The sequence below is a fragment of the Paramisgurnus dabryanus genome, chromosome 23 (assembly GCF_030506205.2).
Source record: "Paramisgurnus dabryanus chromosome 23, PD_genome_1.1, whole genome shotgun sequence".
Lineage (NCBI taxonomy): Eukaryota > Metazoa > Chordata > Actinopteri > Cypriniformes > Cobitidae > Paramisgurnus > Paramisgurnus dabryanus.
This window is the reverse complement of record NC_133359.1, coordinates 5,239,613-5,267,050: the sequence shown is the minus strand read 5'-3', so window position 1 is coordinate 5,267,050 and position 27,438 is coordinate 5,239,613. Positions and strand designations below refer to the sequence as shown.

General features: G+C 37.0%; 1 protein-coding gene and 1 long non-coding RNA gene across 6 annotated transcripts in view; one reads left to right on the top strand and one right to left on the bottom strand.

Annotated features, from left to right (window-relative positions):
• The window catches only part of dusp8a (dual specificity phosphatase 8a), a 46,785-nt gene extending 41,483 nt beyond the window's left edge, over positions 1 to 5,302 (bottom strand). For 2 of the 4 annotated variants that reach the window (XM_065292222.1, XM_065292225.2), the window contains exon 1: positions 5,017 to 5,302. The gene's annotated coding sequence lies outside the window, so the exon portion shown is untranslated. Of the gene's footprint in view, positions 1 to 254; positions 448 to 5,016 lie in introns of those variants that run through there. The other 2 variants (XM_065292223.2, XM_065292224.2) reach the window with 2 other exon arrangements.
• A 3,152-nt stretch (positions 5,303 to 8,454) lies between these two features.
• Positions 8,455 to 25,787, top strand: LOC135780845 (uncharacterized). 2 transcript variants are annotated; one of them, XR_012335802.1, is made up of 3 exons: positions 8,455 to 8,650; positions 22,841 to 22,862; positions 25,619 to 25,787. It is a non-coding gene; the product is annotated as an uncharacterized lncRNA (long non-coding RNA). The 2 variants fall into 2 exon arrangements; XR_012335801.1 differs by lacking the exon at positions 25,619 to 25,787 and adding an exon at positions 23,058 to 23,111.
• Positions 25,788 to 27,438: the final 1,651 nt, after the last annotated feature.

The following is a 27,438-nucleotide window of genomic DNA, read 5'->3' as shown; positions in this document are numbered from 1 at the left end:
TGCATTTCAGTGCATGTCTAAACAGTACAGCCGAATAATCAAAAGACTTATTTTCAAGTCACGTCCACATAAACAAACCCAGCATAGTGCGGAGGACCAGCCTCACGCAGTCAGCATCCCAATATGGACGCCTTTGTTTTGATCCGAGTTTCCAGTCACCGTAAGTAACCAAAGGCAGCATCTCAGCCAAACACGGACACATGCAGTATTCCAGCTGCTCAGTAATTCATCACCAGAGACCAAAACCTCCTTACCACCCTTACATGATCTCTCCGTGGAACAGGGTGCACAGCTTCAAGAAAAGGAAACCCCACCGTAACCTCTCATGCGCGGCTGATCGATACGACGACAACAGCCTCCCGTGGCCTGCGGGAAGAGATGCGGGAAGAACTCGGAAATGAAGTGAAGGCACGTCAGAGCATAACAAGGGCTGATGCTGCATGTGTCTAATGGCGTTCCTTCTGCTTGACAACTCAGGCTGTGAGATGCGGTGTGGGGGGGGGGGGGTTGCGTTGCAGTTTGTCACCATGCATTGGGAATTAAGAAGGTGCATATCCTCTCTCTCCAATGCTAACTGAGCCCTACCATGCGCTATTATTTATTATGCAGACACCTGTCTAAAGTGCACATGCATTGAGGTTACCAGGGTGACAAGGTGTGGCACACTTATAGTTGCAAGTCGTGAGCTCGTGCCACCAATGCATATTCGACTTGCTTCCCCCAGAACACAGACGTAAACAGTGGTGCAAAATGCTGATGTGGTGACGGGGTGAGATTGCACAGTTGCCATGGCAACAGATTTTTTAAAAAGGAGAAAAGATGACTGGGCACGCAGAGAAGTTGCAGAGGCTATTCCTCGCATCCTTACACAGTACGGAAACATTAGGAACAGCTGTGCTATTGATTTCGAAGGATTTGATACTGCTTCCGAAAGTGGCATGGTGAGAAGCGACGCTACAAATCTGCTTGAAAGGCCCAGGGATTTTTTTTGTTGTTTTTGTCAAAGAGGCTATGAAAGCAAAACAAAGAAAGAACTCGACGAACACCTTTAAAAGCATGCTTGTGTTTAAAAGCAAGTGACAGTGATGATCGCTTTATAATAACACACTGCACCTGTGAAAAACATTACTGAATGGATAATAGTTTATTCCGGGTTATTTATTAACTCTATGGGTGACATCACTCATTTGTGCAATACGTGTGTTTATACAGACCATTGTTCCCTGAACACATTTGTTAATGATTGGCGCGATGATATCATCTGTTGTGATAAGCTAGGTTTGTTTGACATGAGCCAATCTGTTCTTTACATGATCCTGCAAGAACTTCATGCCAGATAATGAAAATATATCCCATTATCAATCAATGCACCAATTGTGCATGCGTAATACAAAGCAAGTCAAAATGTATTTATTTAAATCCTAACTATCAGGTGAAAAGCCACATAACTGTCTGCTTGGAATCTCTGTTCTTCATTCCTGTACAATAACTGCTTACCATAATCCTGGTAACTAAAGTGATGGGCGGCTCTCCAGGGGCCTAAACCCTGGCAGCCTGAGATTAACGCTCTGTACAGGGTCAGGGTAATGATACTACCTTTCTGAGGTGCCACATAAATCTTCTTTATAGTGATGATGCAGTAAGCCACGATGTATTGTGTTTACCACTGCTGCATAGGGCTGGGCAATAATTCGATAACAATAATTTTACCGATATAAACTTTTTCGATAAAACGATAAGGACAGTTCGATAAGTGATCGATAATGTTTAAGCACTGTGCGTAATGTTGCGCGAGCACTTCCGGATGCGGCACGCGCTCTTGGTTTACAATCACAGTGACAGTCAGACTTGAAGGAGTGGAAGATGAGGCAAGTTATTTATTTATTAGTAGAGACCTATGATTTTCGCGATGCGGATAACGCGGACGGAATCACGGAATCCAAATGCGCGGAAACATTTTCTTGTGTGTAATGTTGGACGCGCAAACAGGGTTCGTCAAACACAGCAGACACAGGTGCGTGCAGTATACTTTACTTTCATTCAGGGTCCGCCTTGCGCACGCACACGTCCGCCCAGCTTTAAAAGTATATTTACAGGACATTCACAAATTCAGGAAACTGAGGAAAAGCAGCAGATCCACCACTGCAGTGAATATAGTGTTTGGGTATGTGCGCTCCCACAGCAAAGTGACACCCTTGACATCCATTTATCAGTGTGTATAGCTCGTATGTGTATAACACACGCGTGATCACTGAACTAAGTTTTCTTTCTTGTTTAAGTGAACATAAACAGCTGTTACTCAGTATATTGAAACTTAAAGCAGTCTGTCTTGGTTCTTAAAGGGACAGTAGTCTGCTGCTTTTGTGTCAGAAAGTGTTGATTTCATAACAAATAGATTTACATTTAATACAGATGCATTAAAACAAGATTTTAGTTTTTGTATTTGTCATGTTCTGAATAAAAAGTAGTTTAAAACCATTATTAACTGTCTGGTTTTTACAATTTTCATTCAGGAGCAAAAATCTGCCTTTAAATTTGACAGGAGTAAAGATTTGTTATTTATCATGATAATTATCGATATCGACTGATATGGAAAACATTTTCTCGATAATTTTTTGAGTCATATCGCCCAGCCCTACTGCTGCATATAAGGAATATCTGGATATATTGGGAACGCACAAGCAAGAAGCACAAAGAATTACTTATCAGTCTACCCATCCATCTGTCTGCCTGTTTGTCCATCCATCCGTCTGTCTGTCTATTGATCTGTCAGTCAGTCTGTTGGTCTATCTGTCTGCCCATCGATCTGTTTCTGTGCCTGTTTGTCTGTCTATTTATCCATCAGTCTGATTTTTCTGTCAGTCTATCTGTTAATCTATTTATCCATCTATCCGTCTACCTGTCTGTCTATCTAGCTGTCTGCCTGCCTGTTCTTCCATCCATCTATCTATCTGTCAGTTTATGAATCAACATATCTATCTATCTGTCTGTCTGTCTGTCTGTCTGTCTGTCTGTCTGTCTATCTATCTATCTATCTATCTATCTATCTATCTATCTATCTTCTATCTGTCTGTCTGTCTATCATCAATTGACATATCGATCTGTCTGCCCATTCTTTCTCCATCTATCTATCTATCTATCTATCTATCTATCTATCTATCTGCCTGTCCATCCATCAATCCACCTATCTATCTGTATGTCTATCAATCAATCAACATGTCTATTTATCTGTCTGTCTGTCTGTCTATCTATCAATAAACATATATCTTGTCTGTCTATCTATGTATCAATTTGTCTGTCTTGCACATTCTTTCATCCACCTATCTATCTGTCTGTCTGTCTATCTATCTATCTATCTGCCCGTTCTTCCATCCATCTATCTATCTGTCTATCAATCAACATATCTATCTATCTATCTATCTATCTATCTATCTATCTATCTGTCTGTCTGTCTATCTATGTATATATCTGTCTGTCTGCCCATTCTTTCATCCATCTATCTATCCATCCATCCATCCATGTAGTGGTCTACCTATCTGTCTGTCTGTCTGTCTGTCTGTCTATCTATCTATCTATCTATCTATATATCTATCTATCTATCTATCTATCTAGTGGTCTACCTATCTGTCTGTCTGTCTGTCTGTCTGTCTATCTATCTGCCCGTTCTTCCATCCATCTATCTATCTGTCTGTCTATCAATCGACATATCTATCTATCTGTCTATCTATCTATGTATCTGTCTGTCTGCCCATTCTTTCATCCATCTGTTTATCTCCATATCTATCTATCTTTCTGTCTATCCGCCTCTGTCTTTCGGTTTGTCTGTCTGTCTGTCTATTTATCTGTCCGTTCTTCCATTATCTATCTATCTGTCTATCTATGTTTCTGTCTGTCTGCCAATTCTTTCATCCATCTGTCTATCTTCATATCTATCTATCTTTCTGTCTATCCGCCTCCGTCTTTTGGTTTGTCTGTCTGTCTATCTATCCATGTAGTGGTCTACCTATCTGTCTGTCTGTCTATTTATCTGCCCGTTCTTCCATTATCCATCTATCTATCCATCTGTCTATCTATCTATCTATGTAGTGGTCTACCTGTCTGCCCGTTCTTCTGTTCATCTATCTGTTTGTCTATTAATTGACATATCTATCTGTCTGACTATCTATCTATGTGTCTGTCTGTCCATTCTTTCATCCATCTATCCATCTACATATCTATTTATCTGTCTGTTTGTCTGCATGTCCTTTAATCTTTCCATCTATCTGTCTGTCTGTCCAATTTTTTCATCCATCTAGCCATCTGTCTATCTATCTACATATATATCTAGATGGTAAAGGAGTGTGTTCCTCTCTCGTTTAACCAAATTTAAGCCCTCAACGAACAACCAATCCGACATCTCACTTTAATGTTCACTCTCTGGACACTGAAGTTTACATGATATTTAAAACAGCATTATCCTTTGTTTTTCTGCTTATACACACCCATTGATGTATGTTAATGTCAATATTAAGATACCATAATTTAATAAAACAAAAAGAGACAAATAAGCATGTACAGATACCAATGTATAACATGGTAATTATTGATCATTATATTATAATCCAGACGCCTGTGATAACAGCCAAACAAAGCTACAACCGTGCGCATGCTGCAATGTAAACATTTTGACAACAACACACAATTTGGACGTTTTAATATTGCGCTTCTTACTCCTTTCATCGGCATGAAATCCAATGCATGACATGATGATGACCATGCAATACATTATCACCAAAAACCGATTCTTAATCGATGCAACAAAATGAAACGCACGCATTACTCTCAGTTTACTTATATAAATGTCATTGAGCCACATTGTTGCCCTCACATAAGCGCGCGACTAGTGGTGGTCACGCGGAAACGCGTCCATCCCTAAAAATATCATCGCTATTTCCTTATCATGAAATAAACCAACATGCACGCTCCCAAATCTAAGGTCTCAAATATCGATACGCCCCTTTCGTACCCCGCACTTACCTCATTTTGCCCCGATCCCGAGTATTTCAGCTCGTCTCCATGTAGGGCACTGTGCTCCGATGCGAAGCCGTTCGCCAATAGACGTCACCACTAGTGTACACTAATGAGAGTGAATGAGACTGTCCTACTGACATATGCGAATAAAATCATCTGAAATCAATTAAACCGCGCGTATCGCATCCAAGACGTCTACAGACGCCACGGACGATTAAATAGATAAGCAATAGTAGATATTAAGCAGTCGGGAAAACAGTAGGTGCACTTAGGCACTATAAATGAACTAACGATGAGGTCATGGTTCAGGAGGAAAAAAATGCGGTTGACGTCACCGCCAGCCAATGGGAGCCCGCGGCCCAAGGGGTTCGCTGACGTCAGCGCGCTGATCCGCAGATTAAAGGGACACGGAGGCTTAAAAGAGAGCTGCCTGTTAGGGTTAGCGAGCACTTTGTAGGTCACACGTTGGACACTGGTAAAGCATTTATATGTTTACTGAATAGTTTAACGAATAATAGTGTTAATGTGATTTAGTTGGTCGAGCACTGCGTTAGCCACATAAAGATCGTGGGTTCGATTTCCACACACATGCATGCTAATAAAAATGTATGTATTGTGAATGCACTGTAACTGTAGCCGTCTCCCAAAATTATGTAAATAATTAATTATTAATAAATAAATAAACAAACGATTAACAGTTTTTAAATAATTTAAATTTTAAATTTGTATTTTAGATCTAATATTACTAGTATAGTTAAAATTTTGTTTACAATGTACATAAAGTACAATAGTGTGTACAATTTAAGTTCCTACCTTATAGCGCCCTCTATTGGTAATGAAAGAGCACTACTAGTGTTAATTTTGTACAATGAAGGTCTGCCATCTAGTGGTAATGATTTTTATTACACTGCACTGCACATTTTAATTCAAGTTTTGTCACATACACAGTTACAGTGTACAACTTGCAGTAAAATGTAGGTACTTGGAGTGAAATATGGGTTTAATTCACTTTTAGTTAACTATGGTTGCACAGTGTTGCATGATACAATATGACTGTGTAGTTGGAAAAAAATGGGTGGAAATTTGGTGGGTGTAAATTTTTTACACTTTTTTTCTATTTAACACATCATGTGTCATTTTGTGTTCAAATGAATGAAAGTGATAACACGAGTTGGGTTTATAGGAACACAAAATGTGTTCCTATAATGACACAGAAATATTTCCGATCGTGTTGTTTTTAACACATCCATTTTTAGATAAATGTGCTAAAATGGCCTATAGTAAGATATGTAGATAAATATTAGTTGGTCAAAGCACTGCGTTTGTGAATGCACTGTAGGCTAATTCCCATAAGGTCACAGATGGTGATATTTGGGCACCGAAAACTAAGTTAATATTCACAGTTAATGAGTTAATGATCTAAAGAAAGGCAAATGTTTAGTGGCCTTCAGATGACATGACACAGACGTTGTTCATTGCTGCATTCCTAACCACTAAGGGCAATGTTTCTGCAAAATTATGCTGCCTAGCCATTTTTACCACAGATGGACTAATAATCAGATGATTTAAATTATAATATAGAAATAAGTGAAACTAAAAAGAAAAAAAAAATTGGAGGAATTTCCATTTGTCTATATCAGGGGTAGGCAACGTTGGTCCTGGAGGGCCTGTGTTCTGCAGATTTTAGCTCCAACCCTGATAAAACCTTGCCGAGTTGCCAGAGCTATAGGAATGGCGTTGCCTACCCCTGGTCTACATATACAAAGTTCAATAACTTTCTCTCCAAAATTCACCTAAAAGTTATGCTTTACCCCACTTAATCCATTCTTGTGGTTAATGGATTGTTCAGGACATTGATATATGACACAACAATTGCAAAGTGAGAGACACACTGGAACAAAAACACTTGTTATAGCAAGAAAGAGAAAAATAATAAAGTATAGTTCTGAGTATATAATGATAAGATCTGTAAGTTTTTGTCTAGGTTTCCTTTGTTTACATATTTTAAATCCCACTCATAATGACCGGAGATGAACTGGCTTTTTATTCAAGCAGGATAATGAAATCCCTTAGTGAACTTTAAGGCTCTTTACATAGATAAAGAGATATCCTGTAATCATTAAAGGAAACAGAATCTCCAAGAAATTCAAAATTTCTAAATATTTATGCACAACCATGGTCTTCCCTCCCATGGGCATTATTGTGCAAGTGTAATTTGTACTATTTTTGTCCTAAACCAAGTAAACAGAATGTGAAGTTATTATCATAGTGATGTTACAGTAGCATACAGTAACAATAATATGACTTCACTGTCAGGACCTAATGGGTACATATTGGTACCAAATGTATACATATCTGTACCTAAAGGTACATATTTGTACCTTTTTTAAAGATTACTGCCCCAGTGACAGCTTGGGACCATCTCTCTCTCTCTTTCTCTCTATGTGAGTGCATATCTTATTACAAATGGTTGTGTTATTGCACAATTAAAATAAAATAATTGCTGTAGTTGTGCAGCTGTTTGCCCGTAACTTACTGTAGATCTAAATTTATGTTATTTACTAGCAACAGTTTAAAATTAACCTTTTTTCTGTTTTGTTTTTCCTTCAGATTTTGGTTCCCAGAATGCTTTGCATGAGGCTGTTCTATTAGTTTTATTTTAAGATAAAGACTTTGTAATGTTTAATGTTCTGTTGCCAGTAAATAACATCTTGCTGTAGCCAGCAAACAGCTGCCATTAATACTGTAATTTCAAAAGGAAAACAGTGTATCAGTATGAAATGATCAATCAAGGGTTCCTTGACGGGACATATGGTAAAAACCTTAGATGCTTTTGTGTGCTCAGTGAGCTTCAATATATTCATGTTTTATTTTCAAAGTCTTGAAATATTTAAAACAGGATATTTTGGGGGCATTGGTGCTTTTATGCACTTTGTGTGGGAGTTATGTAAATCTTCATCAGAACGGGTCACTTGACCAACACCAAAGACGGAAGTTTTAAGTGTAAATTCTCAGGAACAGTGACAATAAGGAGGAAGTTTCCAGTCCATGACATATCCATGTAGAGCAGACTGACGTGATGCACGACCAGCTATATTGAGATGTTTAAAATATTTGTCAATTTTAAGAGTTTGTAATGCAAGGCATTTGTGGTTATTAATCTATCAGACAAACTAATATTCACTTCACTCAAAGTTACACAAAGTCATACACATGGAAAACATATAGGGATATTTATATGGAGATGACCACATGTAAAACAAAGTGTGATGAAGCTTATCTAGTGACATATTTAAAATAGACAGACATTAACTTCCTGTTTAGATAAAGGGGGGCGAAATAGCGGTCATTAGTGATGCGTGACGCGATGCGTAAAGCGATGAGTTTGGTAACGCAGCTGATGGAACCAAAGGCGGAACTTTTAACAATGTTCACATTAACGGCGCTACATGTAACAGCACTGGACAACAACTCGGACCTCTCACATCACTGAAACCGTGAAGTTTAAGGAGTTCAAAGTGACAATTATCGTTATGAGGACACGATTTGAACATCGCTGATCTGGACATCTAAAATGGGATTTCTTTCGTATATAACGGCATGTAAAGGCACGGCGCTTCTGTTTTGTGTCATTCTTCAGGTAAGTACAGTTTTTATGCAGGTTATATACAGGTAGTTGATATATTTGATTATGTAGTCATTTAATTATTTTACACAAACTGATGCGCACTGACAAGCGCACTTGATGATGATGATACCCACAGCGTCCTGTTGCTTTCAGCATCCTTTTTATGTTGTCTACCTTGGTTTATTCCCAAGGCAAGACAACACCGGTTAAAGAGGTGGAGTGGCAAAATTTTCTTTTGCATGTTTGAAAACGCTCTCTGAAAGCGTTTTAATTAGCCTATTGGTTTTATAATTGAAAGCATTTGGACCCACACTTAATACTGAATTAATATTAATATAAATTTCTTTAAATAAACACAAACTAAATAGATACACTCTCTTAAATTAAATACTTGTCAAATGTTAAAGAAGTTAATGTACTCAAAAGTTAAAGTTGGATTAACTTAAAAATACTTCAATTCAGAATACTAAATATGTAATTTTTTAGGTGGAAAAAGCTTAACATTTTAGATGTTACCAGTTAAAGTGATTTTCTAAGTAGATCCAACTTTTACTAAATATTTTGTAGCCTTAAAATTACAGGGCATTTCAACTTACGATTTAAGTTGCTGTAAACTATAAAATTGCTTAACTTATTTTTATGAGTTGAATTAGAGAAGGCAAGGCAAGGCAAGTTTAAAACACATTTTTATACACAAATGTCATTCAAAGTGCTTTACAGGAAAATGAGAAGACAACATATATATACATGTGTGTGTGTGTGTGTGTGTAAAAATAAGAGATACACAATAAAATCACAATAAAAACAAAGATACAGAAAAAAGTAATATTTAAAAGAAAATAAATGTGATTTTAATAAAAACTGTTTAAACTGTAAAAAAAAAATCAGGAGTAAAAGTGACTTGAGTAAAAAGTGCAGTCAGTGTGAGGCAGCACAGTGCTCATTCAGGAAATGCAGAGTAAAATTAATGTAAAAACAATGTGAACCAGTTTGATTGTAATTAATTTAAGGCAGCAAATAATTTTGTATAAATGTAATTCTCTAAATTACTTTGACACCAGCTGTATGAAATGCAAAAATGCTCAGAAACAGTTTTTTTTGTTTGTTTTCTAATTCAATGGCAATCAAGGCTTTTGGGTCCAAATAAAGACTTTGGTTTCAAAACGAGATGATCATGTTTTATTGTGCTACTTTGCTGTATTTTTTTGTTATAAACGCTTAAATCAAAACAAACCATCTGCAGTTTGATATTAATTGGAATGCACAATCAAAAAACAAGATTTTTGACCAAACTTTTCAAATACTGTAATCTGGTCAGGGATTAGCTTAAACCGGGACTAGGCCTTTGTTTAATGAAGAAATATAACTAGTTTTAACAAACATGCACTACTGTTTTCAGTTTAGACGGCTCATTTTAGTCTAGGACTAGTCTAATCCCTGTCCAGGAAACCACCCCATAGGGTCTTAATGAGGCTGCGTCCGAAAGCTCTAAATTGCTGCCTTTTGAGGCAACATTCCAAGGCAGGAAGGCATCAAGGTAATGTTAGTTTTACTTCCTGACTCCTGGGATTCCTTCATCATCCTGTCACACAATTCTATGCATGCGTGTGCTTGGGGAATGTGATTGTCTTTCGGATGAGACGTTAAACCGAGGTCCTAACTCTCTGTGATCATAAAAAAATCCCAGGATGTCATTCATAAAAAAGAGTAGGGGTGTGCCCCGGCATCCTGGCCAAACTTGCCCGTTGGCCTACTAATCACCCCCTCATACTTATTGGCTGTATTAAGAAAAAGCGGCTGGTGTGAAAGTTTTATTTTCACTTTTTCACCTTTTAATTGCATAGTGTAGTTTTCAGATATGGGATTAGTTAACACAAAGGTGCTCTCTGTTTATATTTCAAAGTAAATTTCATTATGCTGCCTATTAAGTGTGTCTCGCAGCTGCCTTAGCTTTCGGATGCAGCTTTTGTATAGGGGGTGATTTGGGATTTTCTGTAAACTACCTGTATGACTGAATTTAATAAGATTGTAAATACAAATTAAATGAACTGAAACAAACTCAGTGGACAGGGCAAAAACGAAACTCTTCTATATGGATACAAATGTTAGGTTCAATTAACATAGAAAATGTCTATGTTTATAGCAGCAGCTTCTATTTTCGAGGGCGCCCGTGCGGTTCCTTTTTTCAGAATATGTGTTCTGTGCTTTTAGAGATCTTGTGTGCATCACGTGTCTTGTCAAAATAAGTGCCTGCTGCAGATGCGTCTAAAGGGTTTATAATAAAAAAGAAGCTGGCGTTTGCCAGATACTCACATAATCTCATGCGTAATCAGAGTTTACTGTTAAGGGAGTGTTTTGCATGTATTTTGTTAACGTGAGCGTCTCTTTAATCATAAACGGTTTTGACGCGTGTGCAGCAGGCACTTATGTTGACAAAACACGCGATGCACACAGGATCTCTCAATGCGCAGAACACATATTTTGGAAAAAGGAACCACACACGAAACTCCAAACACTTATTTTGTATCAGCGCCCATCGGATGAGCAGTCACGAGCCGCCACTGGTTTATAATAAACTGTCTCCCTTTGCATACAATATTATGAGGCACTGCATTTATCTACTGAGCCTTGGTTGATCTGGCTTATGCAAAATGTGTTATGATGTCTTTCTGTCACGTACTGTACTGTTCAGTATATGCCATCACATGTTGGCTACAAACTACAGATAAACCAGTTGCATCGCTCTCAGTGTTCCCAATACATACAATAACATTGAAGTTGGAAGTAAGGACTTAGGACAGGTCAAGTAACTAATGCATGCGGGTGATTATATAATTGCAGGTACATCTTGTGTCCAAAATCATTTCTTTCTGCTTTTTTCAAATGGTTATATATTTAATTTTTTGATACTCACTGTCATGGATCACAAGATATTATAACAATATAATATTTTTGTGAAAAGTTTTAGCAGAAAATCATGATTCCCTGTTGTCCCAGTTGTCCCTTCGCTAAGCCATGCCGAAAACCACCTCAGGCCAATGATGGTTTAGCAACCATAACTAGGAGCAGGTGTCTGTAAAGCTTAAAAGCGAGGGAAACATGCCGAAGCATTGTGCGTATGAATTGTGTAAATCTGCTATCCGGTTTTGTAAACGTTTGGAAACAATGCCCAGGTATGCTGTGGCATTTAAATGATGCCCAATTGGCACTAAGGGGCCTAAAGATGGTAAGTGGTAAACAGTGGGGTATTCTACTGTTGTAGCCCATCCGCCTCAAGGTTGTGCGTGTTGTGGCTTCACCAATGCTTTGCTGCACACCTCGGTTGTAGCGAGTGGTTATTCCAGTCAAAGTTGCTCTATCAGCTTGAACCCATTCTCCTCTGACCTTCCACACAGGACTTCCGCATACTGAATGTTTTCCCCTTTTCACATCATTCTTTGTAAACCCTAGAAATGGTTGTGCGTGAAAATCCCAGTAACTGAGCAAATTGTGAAATACTCAGACCGGCCCGTCTGGCACCAACACTCATGCCACGCTCAAAATTGCTTAAATCACCTTTCTTTCCCATTCTGACATTCAGTTTGGAGTTCAGGAGATTGTCTTGACCAGGACCACACCCCTTAATGCATTGAAGCAATGCCATGTGATTGGTTGATTAGATAATTGCATTAATGAGAAACTGAACAGGTGTTCCTAATAATCCTTTAGGTGAGTGTATAACTAACCATTACTTTTCGATTTCTGTGTTATTCAACACATCAACAAAATTAGTTTTATTTAACTTACCTTGTTTTAGCAAGCCAGTCGTATAAGATGTTCAAGGGGCGTGGTTGAATTGGGCACGCGAGCATTTGGGCGGAAATTTAATACCCGGCTCCACCTCTGGGCTTCAGGGGCGATTACTTCTCCGCATACCTTGGCCCCAAACGAACGTTTTCATTCAATTCATTACAATGTAAGGAAGCGATGTCGCGTCGTCCATCTTTTTTTTTGCAGTCTATGGTTTGTCCTCGAGTTTTCTGATTTTGGATAAGAGCACCTCAGATGTGCTTTCATGTACATTGACACACTTAACACTCTGCGCACCCCAGGAAAATCTGATAAGATAATCAATCCACCCACGAAGACAATCAGGACTTTATAGGATTGTCGTAAGCAGGAAAATTGGCCCAAAATCAGTCAGATTATCTTTTCGGTATGTACCAGGCTTAACCTGCATGTTTTTGGCCTGTGGGAGAAAACCCACATTGACACAAAGAGAAAACGTGCAAACAGAAAGGCCACCTGATCTAGCCGGTGCTCAAACCGGGACCTTCTTGCTGTGAGGCAACAGTGCTACCCATTGAGGCACAGTGCCTCCCAATTGGTCAGTGTGAATTCTGTTACTCTCAAACAGTATTGACACTGACTAATTCAGACAACAGGAAATCATAAATTTCAGCTATGAAAAACACTTTTACATGACAATGTACCAAATTATTTAAATAATTTTTTTAATAAAACCATTTGAAAAAGATAATGGCTTTGGACAACAAAGTTACCCGCAAATAATCACGTAAACTCTATCTTGCCGGTTTTCAATATTACTCAATATTCTTTACATATACCCATTTTTTCCTGCTTCCAACACATCAACTTTGAGGACAAGTGTAGTTGATGTGTTAGAAGGAGGAAAAATGTGCAAGCGTAAGTATCTGAGTGACTTTGACAAGGGCCAATTGTGATGGCTTGAGCATCTCCAAAACTGCAGCTCTTGTGGGGTGTTCCCAGTCTGCAGTGGTTATCAAAACTGGTTTAAGGAAGGAAAAGCGGTAAACCGGCGACAGGGTCACGGGCGGCCAAGCGTTATTGATGCCCGTTAGGAACAAAGGCTGGCCCGTGTGGTCTGATCCAACAGATGAGCTACTGTAGCTGAAATTGATAAAAAAAGTGAATGCTGGTTCTGATAGAAAGGTGTAGTGGGGGGGGGGGTCTACACAATATTTGGCAGACAACTTAACAGTACATTAAAGCTACACATTTTGTCTGGAAACTCAGTTTTGTGCATTTTTTATTGTAAGGCATGAATTGTTTATTATGACTGCTGAAATATGATTCAGACCATTGGCAGTGTATCATTAACAATGAAACCAGTTTCTATTGAAGGAACAAAGTTCAATCATTTTTGAATTCAACAGTTCCTGCAATGACGTCTAGTAAAGTCTGTCAGGCATTCTGAATTAAAATTTTGGAGTTTCAAGAATCTAAAGGTGCACATTCAGATGTTCTTTACCTGGTTCTGCTATGAACCTCAAAACATGATTCACCTCAGTTTAACCCTTATGTGTTGTTGGGTATGTTTTCATCCACTAGGGGAGTTTTAATTTGGACACAACTTTCTCTGTGTTTCAGCAATTGGAATTATTTTTGGGGACAAATCTTATATTGACAAATGCTTTGAATTTTTTTTAAAACTCTACCTATTAGTGTTGTTCGTGGATGAAAACATCTACTAAATTAAATGCCTGTTAAAATGTATCAGATAAATAAATTTGTTAATCAACCTCAGTACCAGGGGTGTGACAACATCTTGTGCGTTTGTGAAATGGCTGCATTATTTATAGGTCGCATTTGTAGACTGCATACGTAATAAAGACTGTCTTATTACAGAATATTATCAATAATAAAGTTCACTATTATACTTAATTAATCTTATTTGTTGTAATATTCTTATGACTTGCGAATGTAATGCTCAATTAACTTAAATAAACCAGGCTTGATGACGTATGCAGCCTGCATATGCGAACTCTGGAGGATGCAGCTTTCTGTTTGAAAAACGGCCCCTGTCCTAATATCAGCATAAAGATAAATTTCTGTACAAGCCAGAAATTAAGCTCTGTTTTTGCACAGGCCTAGTAAAGGGTTAATGGTGCCACATGGTGATCAACAGTAAAAATTATACATTTTACCTCTCTGCAAAAGGAAAAAGCACCAACAATCAAGAATGCATGATTATGATGTCATGGCTTGGCCATGACTAATGGAAGTCATTGTGGCAAAAACATTAAATGAGGAAGAAAAAATTAAATCTGATGCTGCACAAAAATGGTTTTACAATTGTTTGACATGCCTGTGATGGCTAAGGCCACACTATTAAATTTATTTTTGTTTTTCTTTGATAATTGTTTTATTTTGTAGAGTGTTTTGTGTTGGCATGAATTTGCTTTATTTAAAATGATGCTGTGTATTTATTAAGTTTATTTGACCCTTAATACTTACGATATATTGTTTATATTAATTTCTTTTGCTAAAGTGCACGCTAGTAATGGAAGAAGACAATAAGTTTGACATTTGGGTCTTATTTTCATGTTTATTTCATATATTTATTTTTATTTATTTTTTTGGTTTAGTCTACAATCACTCTTTATATTGAAAATCAGTAATTTTGTGTATTTTTCAGTGACCTCACTTATGAACTTGTAATTAAAGAGTTAAAATCCTGAAATTTTTGTAAACATTTGGTAGTTTGGATCGAACACTGAGTAGGTGTGGGTGATTAAACGCCTGCGATTCTCATGCGTATCTCATCAGTAAAGCCAGTTTCGTGATTAGTAGTAAATCGCCATCACCTGCTTTCACATGGAGCCGCATTTACTACACAGAGACGTATTTTATCAAGAAGCTAGGCAAAATTGCATTCATAATCATGGACAAATCACCTCCAATAATGTATGCCATTTTGCAGAGCTTCTCTGTGAAATACGGCTCTTGTGTAGTAAATGCTGCTCCATGTGAAAGCAGGTGATGGCGATTTACCGCTAATCACGAAACTGGCTTTACTGATGAGATACACATAAGAACCGCAGGCGATTTATCTCCCACCCCTAGTACTGAGGTTGATTAACAGATTTATGCAAAATAATAATAATAATAATATATTTATATATATTCATCTGATACAGCCGTTTAATTTAGTGGATGTTTTCATCCACGAACGACACGAACGGCTAGTGAATTTGAACAATGCACAAGGGTTAGGCTGAGACTCAGGTCAGTTGAATTGTTGTAATATGCATTATGCTGGAAAGTCCAGATATAAGAAGTCTACATCGCCCTTTTCCTGTTATTCTCACAAGTCAAACACTTCAGCCACCCCTTTCAGTCAGCCACAGGAAGTCGTCTTGCTTTCAGGCTTCAAGTGCTGGTCATTGGGGTTAAGTTCAGAACGGTTGTAAGATTGTCAATCTAGAAGTTCATGAATTTAATTACTGAGCATTCCAAATTTAAGAAGAAACTCTGGGACAATAACAGCATTGAATTTGCCTCATGTTATAGATCTCTTATGGTTGTCAAAAAGTTATTTTAATGCCAGTTGATATTGGATATAACAAGACTGACCAATACTCAACATGGCCACAACTGTATCTACAAAGTCGTTATTATGCTTTATAAGCCATTGAATATGAGATTTAGGTCAATTTCCGTACTGGCCACCTTAAAGTCCAGACCTCAACCCCATCAGTCAAATTTGGGGCGTGTTGAAAAATGCACTTGTACAATCAAAGGAAAGCATTTGGCCTGGGATAACATTACTGCTGGAAATATACTGACACTACGCCAGAGAGGTGTGCTGCTGTAATTGCTACAAAATGTGGACATACCAAATATTAAAGGGGACATATAATAAAAATCTGATTTTTTTCATGTTTAAGTGCTATTATTGGGTCACAAGTGGTTATATCAACCTAGAAAACATGAAAAAGATCAACCCAGTAACTTAGTTTTGGTAAACCATTCTCTGTAAGCATGTGAAAAAATAGGTAATTGAAATGTGGCTCCCCTTTGTGATGTCAGAAGGGGATCATAATATAATAACACCCCCCCCCCAATCTGTAGTATGGTATTGCCATTTAGTGCAGAGAGATAAAGACAGAAAATAATAGACAGCAGAATTGAGTTTCAATTTTAAACAAACCACCATTAATGGCGATCAGCATTTAAAAGGACACACCCAAAATAAAAGGCACATTTTGCTCACACTTACAGTACAAAGTGACAATTTTAACAAATAATAAATTATCTATATAGTATTTGAGCTAAAACTTCACATACATTCTCTGGGCACACCAAAGTATTTAACATCTTAAAGGCGTGTGAAACTTAAAAGTGGGTACAAACTGTACAACATCTGATATTTGTTGTGCTCAGAACAACCATTAAGAATTTTGGCCACTACTGTAAGTTTTGTTTTATAAGAAAGACTTATTTGCATGCTTGCTTTGCATGCTTGCTGTGCAAAAACATTAACAGCTTTCAGATAACATGCAAATTTGTGTCTGTGTGCGTGCTTTAAACATTTTTCCAATAAACCTTATCATATGTCAGCACACGTATACATATTATGCATACAATTATATCTGATCAACCAGTTTCCATCAGTGCACTCAAGTCCATGTATCTTGTACTATATTTGAACACTAGCAGTACCCATATTTAATGAATACATTAATCTTAATGTACAGTACCTGTATGGCAGACATGGCTATTGTTCAAGACAACCTAATCTGTACTGTAGCAATGAAAAAGTTCAGAAGTGGGGGTCTCCAACCTTTTTGTGAGCAAGGACTACCACAATGGATAAAACAATCTGGAGGGCTACTCAAAACTTTTTTTTTGTTTTACTTTTGATTTGATTTTACTTGTTGATATGTTTTAGTATTGTTTAAAATGTTAACCTACGTAAATATTACAATTGAGACTATTAATAGAATGTGCTTTGGCGGGCACCTCACAGACTCTGTGCGGGCTACCTGGTGCCCGGGGGCACCACGTTGGAGACCTCTGGTATAGAGCAATATACTGATTTACATTATATGTTTTGTGTGTGGAGCTACAGTACTTTTGTTATGTTATGGATTCAGAAGATGCATTCAAGCCTCCATTGCCTAGATCACTGATGGCTTAGGCTTTTGAACTGCCTCGTCCAATCAGATTCATGAACCAGAATTACTGTGAACATGTATTAAACAATTAAGGGAAGGATGGAGGGAAGTTCACATGTTAGGCTTTTGTCAACAAGTTTTGTGAGTATAGGTTATAGAGGTTAAGGTTATAAAGATAGAAGACGTTTGTATCGGATTTTGTCAAAAAGGTAAAATTGTTTTTTTTAAGCATTTTTTAAGGAAATATCTCTTTGCGATTGTTGCTATTCAGTTGCTGATGATGCATTTTTGTCCTAACCTTCAAAGTGGCCTAGTTTAAATAGAATGCAGCCTGTGGTTAATGTTTGGTCACCTGTTACATTTGTGGACACTTGAATAATAATTAGTCATTGTTGGCAGAAGTACTGATAAAAATCCATTGTCTTTTGTGTCATTTAATTGGATTATCTTAAAGCGATACTCCAGCCAAATATCAAAATTAACCCATGATTTACTCACGCTCAATAAAAATATCCATATTTCAAACTTTATAAACTATAATAACTAGCTTCCGGTAACAAGGCCATTTGGGACTCATGCGATCCACGAGAGAGTTGTAGGATAGTGAGCACTGGTTGCCGTGGGAACGTTATTATTACGTAGTTATTATAGTTTATAAAGTTTAAAATATGGATTTTTCTTATTAAATCAAATTGATTACCGCAGAGGACCTTTATTAACCCCTTGGAGTCGTGTGGATTACCTATGTGAAGGATTGTTGCACTTTTTGGGAGTTTAAAGTCAAATACGATTCGTTTCCTCATTATAAAGCTCGGAAGAGCAAAAACATTTACTAAAATAAGTCCAAATGTGTTCGCCTGAAAGATGATAGACATGTGTATCTTAGATTGTTTAAGGGTGAGTAAATCATGGGATGATTTTAATATTTGTATTGAGTATTACTTTAACCCTTTGTAAAACAATTACAAAATTATTAAGAATGCAAATTTTTCCGAGGTAACAATGGCCTCGTACACACTACAAACTTTTGGAAGTGACAACTGCATTTTATATGCGGGAGTGAATCCCCTAAATGTTCGCTACATGTTTGTACGGAACAAGACTCACTCCCGAAAATGTGATGATTGACACAGAAATAACCATAGCAACGTTCTGCCTTCTCGCACTTATCACTCACAGCTTTGACCAAAATAATTTAACAGCGTTTGCAATAAACCTCCGTCTTGGCATTTTGTATTGTACACTTTTATGAGGCCGTTTCATAGCGCGTTGTCTTGCAGTGTTGCCAGGTCCTCGTCTTTTTTGTACGTACATATTGTTTTGCCGCATAACCATTAGGGCTTTTGGCTCATGAAGCGATCAAGATTTTGATCTTTGGTTAACAGGGCTCCAGGCTAACTTTTTTTACTAGGAGCACAGTGGCTCCCAACTGAAAATTTTAGGGGCACACACCGTAAATCAACATGCTAACCAAATATTCACATTTCTACAAATTTCCACTGTATAACTAATAAATACTTTGATGATAGATGCAGAAAGTACAATGTGCTGTTTCAAATTCAGTGTCACATCACAAAAAAGGTAAAATTTACTGGTCGCACATGTGCGACTGGATGTAAAATTCAGTGGCACAATCTCAAATTTTGGTGGCAGTCTGGAGCCCTGGTTAATAAAGTGTGAAGGTGCCTGTCCCAATATTTTGATCTTTGAGGTAAAGCATTTGAATTTATTTCGGTTTATTATTGGACTTTTTCTTGTTCGCTGTTTTTCTCGTGCAAGATCTGGCAACACTAGTCAGCAAACGCTCGTGCCTCTGTCATTTTCTGCACCGCGCATACAGAAGACTTTTTCCCCTTCTAGGCATTTATTTTTTCAGAAGAGAGACCTGTCATGTCCATGATGCATGTTCAAATGCTTTATTAACTACTAGTTGTTCAGTTCGGTAATGTACACACTATACAGAGTTTCTGTAAATGCAGTTGTCATTTTGTGGGAGTTAATTCGGTTGTAGAATGCAGTTGTCAGTCCCGTAAATTACTGAATTGTGTGTGTGCAGAACAGGATTAAGCATTAAAATGTGAACTGACAACCAAACTAATATGCAGTGTGTACGGGACCATTGTGACTTTTTATCTAGGGGAATTTACTTAATTGAAATTGTTCATGAAATGTTCATGAAAAAATATTGAGCTGGTCTCCCTCCACATAATCCATAAGGCCTAAAAGTGATTCTATATTTGTAAAGCTGAAATGTAATACATTATAATTATGTTTTTATAGTGTTCCTTTTTAATGTTGAAACATTCAAATGTATTGGCAGCCATATACATACGATAAAAAAAATATTTCGGTTTAATGCTATAAAACATTTACATTTCAGATAAAGATGTTTCAATAGTATAACCTACGCAGAACAGGAAGTTTATCATTTAGATAACCAATATTTGCATTTTCAGTCATGTTAAATGCATACACTTCCTGAAAAGCATAATGCTGCTAAAGCTGACAATAAGCAGCATTCAATAATGTCATTTTCTTAAAGGATGAGCAACTGGACTTAAAAATAAAAATAAAACTGGTAAACTGTGACCTTTGCTGACCGCAGGGCAGGTTGGATATGGAAACTTCATTGTAAAGTGTTAGAGAGTATAGTCACGTCCCTGGAGCGAGACATGACAGGAAATCTAGGCCTTGGGTGCAGCTCTTTCTGACACTTAAGTGCTCAAGCCTTGCCTGACAAAATGTTTTATAATATATTTGGCTTTAAATGAATGTTTAATTGTAATAATATATTAATAAAATAATATTAAATGGCATTGTTTTATTTTTAATCTTAGCAGAAGAGGGAAACCAACAGAGGGATCTCTCCTTCATGTGTGCATGTATTTTGCACAATCAGTTTCTTAAATTGTGTACTCTAACATGAAATAAATACGATATTTATCAGAAGCCTACTAAAAGTTACAATATTTTATAAGCAGGTTGCATTCATGGGAATGACACATGGTGCTTGTAACATCTTGTCACATTGCTGTCACAATGGCTACTCCAATATCAAAAAATACTGAGATATAAAGCGCATGTTTGGCATCATCATAAGGGGGCTTTGTGAGAATATTTAGGAGAGGCTGTTTGATTAGAATCAGAGTAACCAGGTTTTATATTTAACAGTACAGTAAATGTTTGATTTAACTTTTCCTTGTAGAGTTTGAATGTTTCTCTGTTCATTATGAGGAAGTTGTGGACTTTTTCTCTCATTGATATTAATGTTTCACCTAGCTTTTTTTGGAGCGGAGAGTCTGTGTTTGTATTCAAAATGTTTATGCTGCAGGTGCAAAAACTTCCCCCTTATGTTTGATCATAAAAGTGCATTTAGCAAATTTACCACTACTCCAACATAAAGACATTCAAACATACAGTAGAAGTAATTCATGTTCTGTGATGTATTCTGATCTACAAGGTCATGATCTTTTGCTGTAGGCCTAGTCTGTACACTTGATTGTTTAAAATCTGTAAAAGTCTACCCTGAAGGTCTTGTGTTTATAGGTTTTACAAAAAAAATATTAGTATATTCTTAATTTTGCAAATTAACAAGTAGGGTGTGTTTAATCTAAAACAAATTTAAATGCAGCTTTTTAACATTGAGGTACAATATAGTTTTTATTTAACTTTTGGGCACATTTTAATCTAATCATTAATCTTAAGTTTTTATTTACTTGTAAGCACAGTGCATTGTTAATGTTCAAACTCTGTAATAGTTGATTGATAAAAATAAATAATCGTATAAGGAATAAAAATGATAAATATTCTTATTAGGAAAAAAACTAAATAACTCTGAATAGTAAGGCCTACTACACTTTTGGATTTTAACATTTCATTTCATTTATTCATTTATAAAGCACTACTAAAACAACAGAGCGTTGACCAAAGTGCTGTACAGTATAAGAAAAACAGCACAAAGAGATGTAATAAATAAATAAAAAGCTAAAAAAACAGACGTCACCATACAGACACATAAAACATATCACAAAACAAACAACTCAACACACTACAGGTTGAAAAGCAAGACGTAAAAAAGAGCCTTCAATCGACTTTGATTGTTGAGAAGCCAGACTGTTCCACCTCTTTGGGGCTGCCACTGCAAACGCCCGATCACCCTTTCGTTTGCACCTTGTTTCTGGACAGCTAAAAGCGATTGATCCGAAGACCTTAGATTTCTAGTCGGTTTATGCCTTACTAAAAGCTCAGACAGGTAAGATGGGGCTGACGTATTCAGGGATTTAAAAACAAAAATCAAAAGCTTATAGTCGATAACGTTTGTCATTATGATGGTACCGGAGAGCCAAATATTTTCAGAGGTGGAACTTGGTGTAAAAAGTTTGAGAACCACTGGTATAGATAATGGTTGGTTGTATCAGTTTCAATACAGCATCTCGACTTATTCGATGTCTCCCCCTGGTGGTGACCATGTTGAATACAGCCAGAGCACGTAAAACATTTCTACACTTTTCAGAATAGCTGGTCAGTCAGAGTAACAAAATAACAATAATTTACAATACATACTGTTTCCCAATCATTTGGCCCACGTACTAGTGGGTGTGGAGATCCCAAGCGTGCAATTATTCACCCAATGGGACACACTTAGCAAGTGTAAAAATGTCAATACAGGTGGCAGCAATTTGCACCAAAACGCAAATGCAAAACAGCAATTATTTCAGCTTTTTGCTAAAAAAAAATTTTTTGAAGAAAAATACCCATATTTAAGAGTTTATAAGCAGATAAAAAAGTAAAGATAGGATGAAACTTGTTTTCCCGTTTTGTTTGTTTGTTTATTGTTTGTTTGAAAGCAGAGGGTCTGTTTTTTAATTTGATATATTTGTAAGTTTTTATTTTTTTTAGAAGAAAATTTCCTGGAAGGCATTTTGTGAAACTTGTGAAAATCACAAAAAAATGTTGGCGGGCAACTTTTCAAAAAATGGCTGGCAGCGAATGAGTTACAGACAATTATTGCCAGTGTTTGTTAAAATGAGACTTTGTTATTGAACTTATGTCATTTGAAAGTGATCATTCAACGTATTTTGACGTAGTTCTCAACTTATTTCAGTTAAGTTTCTGGAACTCACAATGTTCAAATCATTGAACACACATAAAAGTTAACTTTTTAAAACATTTTTAAAGTTTTTTTGTTTCAAGAGTGAAATAGCTTTACATTTATGTGCATTTCCTTATCTTTGTGTTTCTATGCGTTAACTAATTACAACATCTATCATTTCTCTTACAGGGACTGAATGCAGAGAACTCAGGTGAGTACTATCTTTTCAAACACAATCTCTATAACTATAATAAAACAACTACTACAATCATTACAAAAAAAACTATCACTAAGAATTGTTAAATACAGTCAATTATGTTAGCATTTTAATACAAAATATAATATAAAGATTTCACAGTAAAACAAATCATATTCTGAGAATTGAGTATTTTTTGTTTTATCACAGCAACCAATGAAACAGCCACATCTTCAAATGACCGTCAAACATCAACTTCTACAAGTGAATGTTGTTATTTAAGAACAATTATAAAAACTTATTATACGGCTCTCTAAAATGCTTGATTCTGATTGGCCAGTCGCAACATTCCAAGGTTCGCTCTTTTCAGATAACTACCGCTCAAAACTAATAACACAGTAACCCAGATGCTGTAAATCATTATGACAGGTACAGTTTAATATTACACAAAATTAAATATAAATATGTCTTTTAAATTAGGGCTGGGTTTTGGCAAGGGCCTCACGAAACGATACACATCACGATAAATGACCATGATACAATGCGCTGCTAAACGATATGTTGCATGCCGCGAAACATTGCAATACTTTTTCTTTTTTAACAAAAAATTTAAATTTGAATGTAAAATGCAAAAACTTTTTTTAAAGCCAAAGTGCTTCCACACATCGGCCTTGAAAGTTGAAGGCATTTAAAAATGTAATTAATAACATATCCGGCATTATATTGTGTTTGTGACATTTGAACGTCTACAAAATCAAAAGTCAACGTGTTTTTCTCACGGAAGCTCTGTATTTTGTTAAAAATGGGCAAATTAAAGATTTAAAATCTATATTTTTTGCTCCTTACCTTACTTATGAGGTAAATAGCTGTGTAATAAATTAGATAATGAACAGGCAGTCAGTTGTTATCGCGAAATAACCCCCCTCAGTTTGATACCTGATAATACTCTCTGTGATAACAATTTCTGTCATAACCTGCTTGCCTATACATTATACCTTATCCAATAGATGAGCCACAGTTTGTCAAAGGGATAGTTCGCCCAAATCACCTGTATGGGTTTCTTATTTTTGTTCAACACAATAGAAGATATTTTGATAAATGATGGTAACCACACAGTTGACATGTACCCACTGACATCCATACTGGGGAAAAACAAATACTATGGAATTCAATAGGGTACTGTCAATTTAATGGGAGTGCTTACCATATCATCACAATATCATCTTTTGTGTTCAGCAAAAACCCATACAGGTAAAGAACAACACGAGGGTGAGTAAATGATTTACAAATAACTTTCCCTTAATTGTGTTGTATTAAGGTAATTGTTGAACTTACTTAAATTTTCTTACTTAAAACCACATCCACTAGTTAGCAGTGGCGGCCAGTGACTTCTTTTTTCGAGGTTCATAATTTTTGTGTGGTTCATAATTTCAAAATATGTGTTCTGCGTGAGGAGAGATCCTGTTTGCATCACGTGTTTTGTCAAAATAAGGGCCTGCTGCAGACGCGTCTAAAGGGTTTATGATAAAAGAGACACTCGTGTGACAAAACAACAATTTCTTCAACTGACCCCAAAAAAATCAACTTCTATAAGTGAGTGTTGTTGTGCAGTGTTGAGTGTTGTGCAACCTTACCATTAAATGTAAATGTGTACAATGCACTTGACTAACTCTTTGTTTAAAATAATAAACAAAGAAAGATTTTTAAAAATATTTAATATGAAATTTGTATGAAATTTGCATTGCTAAAATAGGAATATTTTAAATGTATCAAATTATAGCTTGCAAAGGCTTGACAATAATAGAAAAAAGTTTATGCTATTGTAACTGATCTTATCCTGAGCATACACTATCTCAGATTTATTGATGGAATTGACCTATCAAAGATATATTGATACAGTTTGGACACAGAAGAACCACCTCTGGTTAGGGAGCTTTCAAGTAGGGCTTAAATACACTCACCTAAAGGATTATTAGGAACACCATACTAATACTGTGTTTGACCCCCTTTCATCTTCAGAACTGCCTTAATTCTACATGGCATTGATTCAACAAGGTGCTGAAAGCATTCTTTAGAAATGTTGGCCCGGATAGCATCTTGCGGAGATTTGTGGGATGCACATCCAGGGCACGAAGCTCCCGTTCCACCACATCCCAAAGATGCTCTATTGGGTTGAGATCTGGGGACTGTGGGGGCCATTTTAGTACAGTGAACTCATTGTCATGTTCAAGAAACCAATTTGAAATGATTCGAGCTTTGTGACATTGTGCATTATCCTGCTGGAAGTAGCCATCAGAGGATGGGTACATGGTGGTCATAAAGGGATGGACATTTTTGCTTGTCTTGTTTGGGTTTAGGAAAGGGAATAAAAGAATTCCATTGCCCATCCTCTCAGGATAACTGGGATCAGTGTCAAGTACCCCAGGCACGTCAGTATCTGCACGCGCAAAAGAGATTGACCAGAACACATACTCTAAGAGTCAAGTGATGATAGATCAAAATGCAATGAATGACATACCAAGTCCATCTTGCACTAAAGCTTTTATTTCTGGTCCGTATGCAACTTATACTCAACTCTCATTGGCTCATCTGCTTTCGAGGGCAGGGGTTTACAACTAGGTCAATTGCATGCAGCTACAGCTTGCTGATAACCTAAATTTAGTGATCTATTAATTGAACAATTCATTAATACATTATTTAAACATAATTTTCTCACCTATATCCCATCTCACAGCCAACCATTAATCATCGCTTCTCTCTTTCCAATACAGTATCTGAAATCACAACATCATCTGTGTTTCTGCAATGGCAAGAACCTTCTGGAAGCGGATCTTTCTTTAAAGTTCAATGGATTGGTGATAAAACAGGCGAAGTTGAAACCCAAAACACATTCTATAACATCACTGAACTAACTCCTGGTGTCAAATATAAGTTTATCATCACAGCTGTTGCAGGAGATAACTCAACAGAAGAAGATCCAGTTGTTATCTCAAAATGTACCAGTACGTTTTCTACTTTTGTTACATGACATAGATCTGACTGTAAACAAATTATTGATTTGATGTCTTTTTGTTTAATAACCTTCATAAAAAATAGTCGTCCACCACTTAAATTGGTTTTAATTATCCCAAGAAATTTTTATATTTGACCCAAAATAGGTTAAAACAACCAAGTTTTTTTAGTTGAAACAACCCAGCATAGGTTAAATTGCAACCCATTGAGTTGGGTTTATCCCTTTTTTGACCCAACACTGGGATGAAAATAACCCAGAATGTTTTTGTGTAGTTTTGAGGTTTTTTCATATTTTTCTCAGTAACAAGTGGGTAATAAGTTATGTTACAGTTAATTAATATTCTCAGACTCAATGACCAATGTTATGAAAAATTAATTATTCTATTATTTCTCTTTTCAAAATACAGAGCCAGATGTGATCAAGAATCTCACTAATGTTTTTCTGATATAAATCAAATTTTAAACTAAATACTGATTCATGTCCTTTTCTTGTAGTTTCATAAAACGTAGTTGTCTGCCATTAAAATTAACACATTTCAGAAATGTTAGATTTAAGGTTCACATTTCTAATTTTTTTTTTTTTTTACCGATATACAGAGCCAGATGTGATCAAGGATCTCACAGTATCTGAAATCACAACCTCATCTGTGTTTCTGGAATGGAATAAACCTTTTGGATACAGATCTTTCTTTAAAGTTCAATGGATTGGTGATAAAACAGGGGAAGATGAAACCAATAACACATCCTATAACGTCATTGGACTAACTCCAGGAGTCAACTACACGTTTATCATCACAGCTGTTGCAGAATGTAACCTGACAAAAGGAGAACCAGTTGTTATCTCAAACTGTACAAGTAGGTTTTGTAATGTTTTTTTAATATACATCAAATGTTTAAAAATGCTTAAATGTGTAAGGACGCAGAAACAGCGGGATCCATTTTGCGGATGTTTATTAAAACAAACCAATCTAGCAAACAAATCCAAGACGTTAGGCAAATGGGTAAACTGAGACAGGCAGGCAGGTCAATAACAATAGGCAGTCCAATCCAGGCAAACAATAACAAGGGATAATCCAAAGGCAGTAAACAGAGAAACAGGCAGAAGGTCATATACAGGCAATCAGAATACTCAGAGTAAACGCTTGGTATGCAGGGTTAGCTGGCAATACTTCGCGCTAGGCCTAGGCCAGCTTGGAGCTTAAGTAAGGCAAAACAGGAAATGATCAGAGAAGCACAGGGCGGCGCCATGTCAGTACTCTGGAAAGGGCTCCCTCTGGTGGCGCGGTGGTATGGATGTTACAGAATCCCCCCTAGGAGCGCCTCCTGACGCTTTACGGGGCCTTCCTCGAGGACATGGTGCAGGTCGGTCGGGTCTGGCTCTGTGGAACTCCTCGATGAGGTTGGGGTCCAGAATGTCATCCGAGGCTACCCAGGACCTTTCCTCAGGGCCATAGCCCTCCCAATCAACCAGGTACTGGAGTGGACCCCCGCGTCGCCTCGAGTCTAGCACCTTTCTCACGGCGTATGCTGGCTCCCCGGCATCGTCGAGAGGAGGAGGTGGCTCTTGAGGCTCTGCGTT